Source organism: Mastomys coucha, chromosome X (genome assembly GCF_008632895.1).
Source record: "Mastomys coucha isolate ucsf_1 chromosome X, UCSF_Mcou_1, whole genome shotgun sequence".
Taxonomy (NCBI): Eukaryota; Metazoa; Chordata; class Mammalia; order Rodentia; family Muridae; genus Mastomys; species Mastomys coucha.
Window position 1 is genome coordinate 139,023,844 of NC_045030.1, and position 8,852 is coordinate 139,032,695.

General features: G+C 37.1%; 1 pseudogene; it reads right to left on the minus strand.

Annotated features, from left to right (window-relative positions):
- Positions 1 to 606: 606 nt before the first annotated feature.
- Positions 607 to 2,257, minus strand: LOC116096868 (annotated as a pseudogene).
- Between the last annotated feature and the right edge of the window lie 6,595 nt (positions 2,258 to 8,852).

Genomic DNA, 8,852 nt, shown 5'->3' on the forward strand with positions numbered 1-8,852 from the left:
ATTAATGTAAAATAAAATCAATTAGTCTGTGCTTGTCAACTTTGTTCCTATTCCTTTCTATTCCTTTCTATTGCTTCAGTTTATCCACAATTAAGCTCATTCAGTATATTTTTATTTTGTTTAAGTAATTATTCATCTCTTAACTCCAGTGTGGTTTGTTTTTATGATTTACTTCAGCTGCCTTTACCCATATACTGATATGATGAAATTTTAAAGTGTTCTAGAGTATATGCTAGGTTCTTTTTTTTTGAGATTTTTTTTAATCTTTAATCTTTTTATTTTATTTTATTTTATTTTATATTTTTGAGACAGGGTTTCTCTGTGCAACCCGGGCTGTCCTGGAACTCACTCTGTAGACCAAGCTGGCCTCGAACTCAGAAATCCACCTGCCTCTGCCTCCCAAGTGCTGGGATAAAAGGCGTGTGCCACCACTGCCAGGCTTTAATCTTTTTATTTAACATTCCAGTCTTTATCCCCATCCTGGTAATCTCTCTGGTGATTCTACCTCATTCTTCCTTTCCTATTTCCAAGAGGATGTCCCTACTCCCACACTAGTCCTCCCTACTCCTGTGGTCTCAAGTGCCTGGAGGGGTAGGTATATTTCTCTCACTGAGGCCAGACCAGGCAGTCCTCTGCTGTATATGTCAGATTTAGTTTTAAGAGGCCCATCTTCTCCTTCACCTGGTTCTTGCCTTCATGCTCATGTTCTGGGGGCGACTGCTATTGGAGGGTCTTATAGAAACACCATGCCTTTTGCTTCTTCCAAAAACTTGTCCAAACCAAAAAAATCCTCCTCAAACTGAACTGGTTCTTCTCAGTCTCTCTGTCTACGGTCTGAACCAGAAAACTCCTTATCAGGAACAAATCTGTTGATCTTTATCCTGGTTTCGAGGTCATCACCATACATGTCCTTGTCCAGATTTTTACTGGGCCTGTAGATACTCTGAGCCATATCTTTCCCACCTCTCCAAGCCTGATCATAAACATTGTAAATTTCATCTTCTTCCCTTGCAACTCCACTGTCTATACCCTTGGATTGGTTGAAGAGTCTTTGGTCACACTGAACTTCACTGGAAGTTCAAAGATTGGGCACACTAAGAGCAATGACTTCACTGATATCTCGATTTTTCATTTCTCTATCATTTTGACCTCTCATCAGGAGCTGTGCTGGAAAGGTTCTGGTCATCTGTTCACGGGCCTCTCCATCTGCTTTCTCCACATGGGTTTTGATCCCAGCTCTCCTTTCTCTGGCTTTCTGGGCCATTTCTCTAAGTTTCTCTTGGTGTTTCTTCTTTTCTTTTTGAGTCATCTTTCTCTCTACTTGGGTTCGCATTTCCACCACTTCTCGAGCCTTCTGATCAGCAATGTAGAGCACTTCAGTCAGTTTGGCAAAATTTTCATTTATGTGGACAGTCTGAAGTCCTCTTCCATCAGCAGCCAGCCTTTTATCTAATGGAATTGTATACCCCTTAGCATTCTTCTACTTAGAAATACAAGAGGGATCTTCCATGCCTGTTGTTCCTTTACAGTCATCTTCTGACTAGGAGAGTGCATTACAGGTACAGGAGGAGACAGTAGTCCCTGGGGAACTTTCTTACTCATCTTGAATCTTGGAGGCTCCATCAGGTCTTTCTGCATTTCTACCATCTGTTTAGTTCCAGAATTGAGTTCTAATTCTTTCTGAAATGGTGTGTAGTGGAAATACTGCGCGGGAGCCAGCTTGTCAGCTGCACGAACTAGCATGGCTGCAGCAACCTTCTGGGACACAGATTTCTCCAAGATGACCCTTGTCTTTTCTGTTATCTCTTTAATTGCCTCTTCATCGGGCCTTTGCAGGTCTGGGTCTTCTGCATTCATAATCTCCTTTGAAACCAAGTCAGTGTATTTGCTGTAAATGACCTTGATTTTGGACTGTCCCTGTCAAGCAAGCAATTGCATCATACTTAATTTTCCCTTCAGGATCCACCCTGAATGGCCAGAGCATTCTTTTTTTTTTTTTTTTTTTTTTTTTTTTTTTTTTCTTTTGCCCCATATCCAGAGGATACTGGGCCACATGGATTTCTGGAAAAGTACCTCCATCTCCCAAATACTCTAATAGTCTTGGAATTCAGACTTTTCTGTATCCATATGGGGGAGGCTCCCTTTGAGAAGAGACCAGAGAGGTCTGCAGTGATCTCTGAGATCTTGCCCTTTCTTCAGCTTCAAGTTGGTCCTGAGATAGCTGAGTAGGTGCAGGTAAAAAGCTGGTGAGCAACATCTTCCGCTTCTTCCTGCGCAGGCCACAGCTTCGCAAGGCCTATGCTATGTTCTTAAATATCCGTCTACTAATTTTTATGTCTGTTATCTTGTGTTTTATTGACTTCTTTTTCCCCTTTTTTGTGTGTTATGTGCATTTCTGCATGTATGTTAGTTAGCATGCGTATGAATACACATGTGAGTGTGGGTGCCTATACATGTTAGGCATAAGAATAAAATCAGGAACTGTGCTTTTTCTTGCTGAAGCAGGGTATCTCAGTCAGACCCCGAGCTCCTTGATATAACCTGGTTTTGTTAAATAGCTTGATCTATGAATCATCTGTCTCCAACAACAGAGGCTGGAATTACTGGCAGATCAGGAGGCCCATATAACCATTATATGTGTTCTGTGTAATTTTCTGTGCTTCCTGAAAGAAGGTTAATCTTTTGTTCATCAAGCAACTGTCTTGTTTGTTCTCAGTACTCTGGCCCTCCTGTGGTGACTACTTGAAAACTCTGTAATTTTGATTGTGTCCAAAATGTGCTTGTCTCAAGAGTCTTGGAGGCACCTTTGCATTGCTTCCTTTGTTGATACCCGTTAGTATTTTGGCAAATATTTCAGAGGTGTTTGGACTTAGTTTTCCTCAGCTGTATTCATTTAAGCTTTTGTCAATTTTCTTATCCAGCTACAGTTCTCTCACTAAACCCTTCTATTATCTCCAGACAGTAAAGAGTGAGGTTGAAAAATCCCATTGTGCTTACCCCTTTTCATGTACACATGACATTTTAGAAGCCATAGAGATAAATGAATTTTACAGGACAATGGCTCAAATCTGAATACAGGCTATTATTAAATTAGGTAATTTAGACTCTGAAAGGCAAATATTACATGTGGATAGTATCTTCCAGTTTTTATTATTGTTTTATACAGTGGTGTGTGTGTGTGTGTGTGTGTGTGTGTGTGTGTGTGTTGCACATGTGGAAGTCAAAGGACTACTTGAAGGAATTGTTTCTCTTCATTCACCAAGTAGATCAAAGATGTTAAATTCAGGTAGCTAGGCTTGGCAGCCAATGCTTTTACTTCCTAAGCTATCTCATCTTCCCTCTAATTCTTCTGTATGGATATTTATGTGGGAATGGGTGTAGATGGAAGTCATGAAACAAGAAAGACCACCATGACTGGGAAGAAATGAGGGGTAGAGAGAGTAATAGAACATATACAATATGAAAGTGGAATGGAGACTGTAGGTAATAGAAGATTACAGGTAGAAAAATGGAGACAAAGAAATAAAGGAAGAATCTAAAAATCAACATAATAACAAAACAAAAAATATATGAAAGTGCCATACAGAAACCTATTACTTCGTATGCAGATTTAGAAAGAAATTTAAAAGACGACAAAACTACAAAATGAGGTTTTATAGCTTGCATGCCACCTGGATCTGGATGTATCCCTGAGCAAAAAAACAAAAACAAAAATAAAAAATACCAAATGAAATCTCAGTAAGGACAATGCTAATTTACAAAAATTGAACCGCTTTTCATTCTTCTTTCCATCACTTACCATTACAGCATTATCAAATAATTATCAGTGATTTTCAGTTAACATTTTATTCATATTCATATTCTATAATTTTTGTTTTCTAAAATCTTTGGATGACTACATTTTTATTTCATTATTGGAAACTGGATTCCTGCAAATGCTCTTAATTGTTCTTATGCCTTTATTGCTAAGAACGTTTATTTGACTATTTTAATATTTTGTTGGCATGTTTTCACATAATATAGTTAGACCTCATTTCATCTGATTTTTAAATGCTTCTCTGCTATTTTATTTTATTCTTATTCTATATGTTTTCATGCATCTGTTTGTGATCATATTTACATTCTTTCTGGATTGTTTCTGATGACAGTTTTAGCTAGGATAACTTCTCTTTTTGGAAACTTACTGTTTAGTTGTAATCTCAAAATGGTTCAAACAAGTAGGAAAGTTGAGGTCTTGGAAAGAGAACAGAGATTTCTTTTCTTTTCTTTTCTTTTTGAATATCTGTGGGAATGTGATCCTCTTACTGAGCTTATGGTACACCGCTGGCTTTTCATTTATCTGATTCATTTGGGATCAGGGTTACAAGAATCAGACAAAAATTCCAAAATCATGAAGACAAAACAAAACTGGTCTTATTTCATAACATATAAAAGTTATTTTGATGAAGATAGTTTAAGCCTATTGAATAAGTCCACAGAATCACAAAATGTCTTTCCCGTTATTACTGTCCAAAAGTCTTTCATCTATGCCTTCCACATATTTGCCCTGGTTATAATATTCTCTGAAACATACACACAAGAGGCCTAAGTTCATTTAGCTAGACAGACATACAGAAAAGGAAGATTGGAAATAAAATTTTACTTCTCAGGAAACAGATAGCCAAGTAAAATTAAGAGTTTTATTGCCTTAAGATTGGTATAATTTTCATTAAGAGGAACTATGCTATAAAACTTTAACTATGACTTACATTTTAATTTTATTAACTGGAACACTATCTCTTTCTTCATCTTAAGCCCATAGTTGACCATTTTCAAGGTCATCCATCGATACATATGTTTTTCCATATTTTTTCTGAGTGAATAGCTTAAGCATTTTTCGTTACAAGGTTTTCAGTCCATTCTATAATTTTATGTGACCCAGCTTAAAAAGGAAAATTATGAGAATTTATATTATGTTATTGATATATTCTAGTTAAGTATGTATGGTGGTGTTTGAACCAAAATTGAACTTCTAAATGACTTCTTCTTCATGATCTGCTTCTACAAATCTGCAAGGATATTTTAAAGTCATGCTCATTTGAATTCATTTTGTTTTGTTATTTTGTATACATAAAACAGAAAGCCAATTCCTTTCCAGAAGTATTTTCACAGAGATATCTGGTAGTGAATTACAATGTTGCCATCTAGATCAGCATTCATGGATGACAGCTTTTTATGACCACTTTTATTAGGTACTACTCAAGGTGATGCTATGAATCTCATGATGAATAATAAGCTGGTGGTCTAGAAATAGGAAGCGAAGCATAGGGAGTGAGGCTATCTTACACAAGGCAACAAATCAGCAGAATATATTGAAACCATTTCAGCATTCAAGGGACAGAAGCCTTGCTTTAGAGATTTACAGTATTATCTAACATTCTTATAAAACTTTTCTCCCAGAGGATTTCAGTAGCTTAATTGTGAAATTTTATTAGCATGATAAATATTTCCCTTTGATCAAATTTTTCCTTAAGTTTGGATATACTACATACTTCTTCCATTTCTATAACTTTTCACAGTAGGGATATACAACAATATCATGAATTTCTTTGTGGTTCATGGATTTGCTTATGACTATTACTAAATCATACTTAATTACCTGTGTTCTGCAATTGCTTTACCAGTGGATTTTGTGCTGGTAGTAGTGGTTGATGATATAGGTCACATCGTATAAATTAATCTTTGTTGTATAGATTTACAATCATAAAGTGTTGAATGTAAGTTCTTTAAAAAGATACTCTGATATGATAAGAACTATGTCATTAGGACTCACAACAACAAAAACTGCAATAAGAATAAAAGAAATAATATAAACTGTAAGTTAACATATTTAAAGAATTTAATAATATGGATAACAAGGACAAGCACTTTACCTTTCATCTCCACACTTGAGAAGAGAAAACTAAGAAGGATAAGGATGAATATCCTGAATGTTCTGGATAGTTTTATGTCAACTTCACACAAGATAGAGTTGTCTGAAAGGAGGGAATCTTAATTGAGAAAATGCTGCATAAGATCTGGCTGTAGGACATTTTCTTAATTAGTGATTGATGTGCTCATGATAAAGAAAGTAGGCTGAACAAACCACGAGGAACAAGTTAATGGGGACATGAAATCAGTAAAGGCCACCTCCTGTAACTAGGCAAGACCCCCAGTGGAGGGATAAGGACACCAACCCACCTAAAAAATTTCATGCCAAAATTTGTGCTGACTACAAGAAATACAGGGATAGGGAATGAAGCAGGGACTGACGGAATGGCCAACCAATAACCAGCCTAACTTGAGACCCATCCCATGGGCAAGCACCAAAGTCTGGCACTACTAATGATACTCTTTTATGCTTGCAGACAGGAATCTAGAATTATTGTCCTCTGAGAAGCTCTGCCCAGTAGCTGAGTGAAACAGATGGATATACTCACAGCTAAACATTGGACTGAGCTCAGGGACTTTCATGGAAGAGTTGGTGGAAGGATTAAGGATCCAGAAGAGGATAGGAACTCTACAACACGACCAACAGGGTCAATTAACCTAGACCCTGGAGTTTATCAGAGACTCTGCCACCGAGCAGAGAATATATGGGCTGGACTGAGACCCATGGCAAATATGTAGCAGGCGTGCATCTTAGACTTTGTATGGGTCCCCCAACAACTCGAGTGGGGCTGTACCTAAAGCTGATGCCTGTCTGGAGAATTTGTTCTCCTTACTGGGCTGCCTTGTCTGGCCTCAGTGAGAGAAGATGTGCCCAGGCCTATAGAGACTTGATGTGTCAGGGTGGCAGGATCCCCGGGGGGGACCTCTACAGTAGTTGAAGACTAGGGGAGTGGGGAGAGAGTATCTGCAAGAGGGGGGACTGGGAAAAAAGGGGGCTAATATTGGGATATAAAGTGAATAAATTAATCTTAAAAACAAATTTTAAACAATAAAATCATATAAGTTAATTTTATCACAGAATCTATATTAGAACATAAAAAAATATGGTTTATAGTAAAACTAAAATATGCTGTTGGAATGTAGTTATCAAGAGGAAAAGAAAATAGATGCTACAAAATTTGTAACTATTTCTAAAGTATCAGATTTGGATGGTTTTCTTTAAAATAAGCATTTAATATAGAAATAAAACAAAATTTAAAGATAAAGACTGAAATTAAAATATCAGATATTCAACTCCAAAAGTTAGGGGAAATAAATAAATTTAATGAGTGGGGACATAATAACATTTTAGAGAAAATAACAGAGAGTAAGTAAATGAGAGATGAGGCTAAAATTGAGACAATGGGCATTTGACAGAACTAATAAATTAGATATATCTTCATCAAGGATAGTTAATGAAACAGATACAAGGTCAAGTTAAATATTTGTCTCAAGAAGGTTTTATAAATTAAGATATACTAGGAAATTTACAAACAGTATTTTTGCATTTTATTGGATATTTTCTTTATTTACATTTCAATTGTTTTCCCCTTTCCATGTCTCCCCATGTGAAGCCCCCTATCCCATCCCATCTCCTGCTTTGCCTCTATGAGAGTGCTCCCCCACCCACCTACCAACTCCCACCTCCCTACTCTCACATTCCCCTACACTGGGGCATCTATTGAGCCTTCACTGGGGCATCTATTGGGCCTTCACAGGACCAAGGGCCTCTCCTCCCAATGATGTCCAACAAGGCCATCCTCTGGCACATATGCTGCCGGAGCCATGGGTCCCTTCATGTGTATGCTTTGGTTGGTGGTGTAGTACCTGGGAGCTCCGGAGGTCTGTCCAGTTGACACTACTGCTTCCCCCATGGGACTGCAAAACTCCTTAGCTCCTTCAGTCCCTTCTCCAATTCCACCATTGGGGACCCCATGCTCAGTCAAATGGTTGGCTGAGAGCACCCACCTCTGTAATCGTCCGGCTCAGAATACATGCTTGTTAACTCAAATTCCTCACTAGGAATTCCATAGCTAAATTCTTTTTCATGTATATCTGTATTTCCAAAACAGCTCACATACTGGTGGGCATATTGTGTTTTTCAAGAATATTAATGCTATGATATTTTTTAAGTTGATAGTTTGTGTTATATTTATGAATGAATACAAATAACTTGAGATCAGGAAGCATGTGGAATACATGAATGATAATTTTTACTCATATTAGTAAACTGGTAGTTTTATATTTCATCCCTCTTATCCCCATTTCTTGAGTATTTTGCCATTCATTTTCCATTCTTGGTGCCTATAATAGTTACTCATCTCACTGACAAAAAAAAAAAATAGCTGGAAAAAGCAAATTATGGATGCAAAATTTTATGTTGCTTCACAGTTCAGGGATACAGTCCATGACTGTTCAGAAGCTACGGCAGTAGGAAATCAAGGTAGTTGGTCACATTGCATCCCTAGTCAGGAAACAGAAGGCTTAGTTTTAGGGCTCAGCTTCCTTTCTGTTATTTTTGTTGTAGATTTTCAAAATTTTTCTTTCATACAATGTATTTTTACAATACACTTTTGCTTCCTCCAAATTCTCTTGAGGTCCTATACAACTTCCTATTTACCTGACTTAATAGTTACTCTCCATGTGTCTCCAAACTTGCTGTTTCAAAACAAAACTAAAAGAACATATATCAGAGAATGTATACCATGTGTGTTCTTTTGTGATTGTGTTACTTCACTCAGGATGATATTCTCCAGATCCATCCATTTCCCTAAGAATTTCATAAATTCATTGTTTTTAATAACTGAGTAGTACTCAATTGTGTAGATGTACCAAAATTTCTGTATCCATTTCTCTGTTGAGGGACATCTGGGTTGTTTCCAGTTTCTGGCTATTATAAATAA